The 3,220-nt window shown below is 39.0% G+C and overlaps 1 protein-coding gene across 2 annotated transcripts in view; it reads left to right on the top strand.

The window, feature by feature from the left end:
- Positions 1-1,925, top strand: part of LOC121033328 (placenta-specific gene 8 protein-like) — a 27,249-nt gene extending 25,324 nt beyond the window's left edge. For both annotated transcript variants that reach the window (XM_040479533.1, XM_040479539.1), the window contains exon 5: positions 1,721-1,925. The gene's annotated coding sequence lies outside the window, so the exon portion shown is untranslated. The remainder of the gene's footprint in view (positions 1-1,720) is intronic.
- The last annotated feature ends 1,295 nt before the right edge of the window (positions 1,926-3,220 follow it).

The following is a 3,220-nucleotide window of genomic DNA, read 5'->3' on the forward strand; positions in this document are numbered from 1 at the left end:
TGGCTCAGAGCCTGGAGCCTGTTTCCGATTCTGTGTCTCCCTCTCTCCCTGCCCCTCCCCCGTTCGTGCTCTGTCTCTCTCTATCCCAAAAATAAATAAACGTTGAAAAAAAAAATTTTTTTTTTAAATAAAAAAAAACAAAATGGGGGACAAATGATTTTTAATTGCCAGGCCACACCAACAGTCGGTAGTCAGCTTCCATGGTTTGACAGGACAAAATCTGATAGGATAACAACGAATTCTGGGATTTTTTAGGTTGTCTGCCACAGGAGGGGTGGCTGTGTGATGCACCAAGAGAGCATGCCACATATCAACCACGTGTATCTTAACTAGACCATGACTTAAGGTAGTAGAGATATGTATGCGACCAGACCTTCATTTCCCTAAGTATGGTTCCTAGATCTACTGTTACCAACAGTAACCAGTTGAGGTGTTATATTAAACGTGACTGCGTAATGTGCCTAGTTCTGTGTTCTTGATGACATCAGAATGTTAAGATAACAATCCTCCCTCCAAAGTGATGGGAAGCTAGTTTTTAGTCTCTATAAGTGTGGACAATTCACCCAGTTATGCCAAATTCCCAAAGCCCCCACTATGAAGAGTTACTGACTTTTTCGTGACTATGTTATCAAAATTGGGTAGCTGCTCATTTACCTGGTTTCCTAAGCTCCCCTACTCACATTTTTAATCTTCTGAGTTCCTGTTTCTCTCAGGCAAGCAGGTAATAGTTTACTTGTCCTGTCTTTCAATCTCTTATTGCCAGTCCCCGTGGAATTTGCAATTAATGTTTAGTTTTCACGTGGAAATGGCTATTATCTATAAAATCCTATCTCCCCAGAGGCCTTTGAGAATGTTTGATTAGGATGATACATTCATGTGCATAATAAGTTGTCACTGGCCCAGTCTGTCCTTTTTTAGTTATTTTGCCACATGCTCCACAAAACAATGTCCTCTGCATGAGCATTTTAGTTCATTTCATGTTGCATTTTCATACCATTTTAGTATCCGAGCATTTGTCTCCCAATTGCTTTCAACCCTCAATGACTGAAATGCAGAGTCAAGATGGGGAGTTTTCTTATCATCCCTCTTCCTCCTTTACTCTACCTGCTGAGAATTGACTATTATCTCTTTCCAAGCAGTGATGTTTGTTAAAAGGCCTGTGTTAATAACTTGACTCAGAACCTGACGCCAAAGTAGCCCTAAGGGAAGGAGGATGTGACAATTTACTGGTATAGTCATCCGGTCAATGAAAAAGATTGTTTAGTGTTCTCTGCCCTTTGGAGACTCTTAACTTGGCATGGTTGATGATTCATTGACATTTGATAACAGACATTAACTCTGGCAATCTACAGAGTATTCTATTGGTTCCCTCAACCACCTAGCGACAGTGCCTGACACTCAGTAGGCACTTAATAAATATTGTGGAAGAATAACTCAATGCAACTTTCAAGCAAGGAAGCATAATGAGGCCCTCACCTAGGAGATTCATGTGAATCTTAACTGGTGATTGTGATTCTTTCTAATAGATTGTACTGAACCAGGGACCATGATTTGATGTAAATTTCAAATATGTAGCAATTTGGCAGTAGGGTTGGGGTGGAACAGAAGTTTCGATTTTTGGAACAAGATAATATAAAGAAAGAAACTGATAAGTCCTGATTTGTTCATTCATTCTCTCTTTTCTTTTCTTTCCTTTTTTTTTTTCCCCTGATTTCTACAGGTCATATTCACAATGTGGTGAAAGAAATGCTGGAATGACACACTGCACCTGCTGTGCTATCTCACCCCAAATCTTAGAAACTAATTCAACTAATCATATGGCTTCCAATGGCTTCAAGACCTTTTTAATTTCCAGTTTATTCCAAAAGAAGTATATTTCCCATGCTGTTCTCTAAAATGACTGCTATTAAAAAATGAACATCCTCGGGGCGCCTGGGTGGCGCAGTCGGTTAAGCGTCCGACTTCAGCCAGGTCACGATCTCGTGGTCCGTGAGTTCGAGCCCCGCATCAGGCTCTGGGCTGATGGCTCAGAGCCTGGAGCCTGTTTCCGATTCTGTGTCTCCCTCTCTCTCTGCCCCTCCCCCGTTCATGCTCTGTCTCTCTCTGTCCCAAAAATAAATAAACATTGAAAAAAAAATTAAAAAAAATGAACATCCTCCACATTTCTTGTGTCTTTAAATCTAACTTCATGAAAAATTCAATATGATGTTTTAAAAAAATGAACCCAAGTTTGTTAAAATGTTAAAGTTGAATGATGGGTACATGGAGAGTCTTTTTTTTTTCTTTCTTTTTTAATTTTGAAAGGCTTTTTTTTTAAGTATAGTTGACACATAAAGATTCTTTTTTTCAATGTTTATTTTTATTTATTTTGGCGGGGGGGGGGGGGAGGAATGAGTGGGGGAGGGGCAAAGAAAGAGGAGAGAGAGAATCCCAAGCAGGCACCATGCCCAGTGCAGAGCCTGATGTGAGTCTCCATCCCACAACTGCAAGATCGTGACCTGAGCCAATAACAAGAGTCAGATGCTTTAACCTATTGAGCTACCCAGGCACCCACCCAACACATCAAATATTTATCCTACTCTTCTTTCATATATATATATATGTATGTATATATATATATATATATATATATATATATATATATATATGCATGTGTATCTATCTATCTATCTATATGCTTGAAAATGTCCAGAATAAAAAGTGTTTTAAATGTTGTCAAGTGAAGAGCTTTTCTAATTGTAGACTTTCCCACCACTGGCAGACAAGGTGTCACCCTGTGCAATCTCTCACCCCAAAAAAGTGTGGTTATTTTGATTCACCTTAGGCTTCCTTTGGTTGCTAAGGTGGCATCTGGCACTTCCATACTTTACTTAAAGTAAATACACTCCAGGAGTATTTGCTGAGCAATGTAGAGTTTACTGTAGGTTATACGAACCAAAGAGAGGATTTCTGTCAAAAGCCACATAGCAGATCTTCTAACTGAAATTGCCATCAGACATTTCTATCCTCCCTAAGGTCTTATGCAGCAAGCCAGCCACAGGAGCTTCACATACATTTTTTTCTTTCTTTTTTCTCCACAGGTTAACGTGGCATTTTAAAAACCTGAGATAGAATTGATATATGATATTGTATTAGTTTTAGATGTACAATATTATGGTTTGATACATGTATGCACTGCATACACGTACATATTGCAAAATGATCACTACAATAAGTCTAG

This window comes from Herpailurus yagouaroundi, unplaced genomic scaffold (genome assembly GCF_014898765.1).
Source record: "Herpailurus yagouaroundi ecotype Mexico unplaced genomic scaffold, PumYag 28, whole genome shotgun sequence".
Lineage (NCBI taxonomy): Eukaryota > Metazoa > Chordata > Mammalia > Carnivora > Felidae > Herpailurus > Herpailurus yagouaroundi.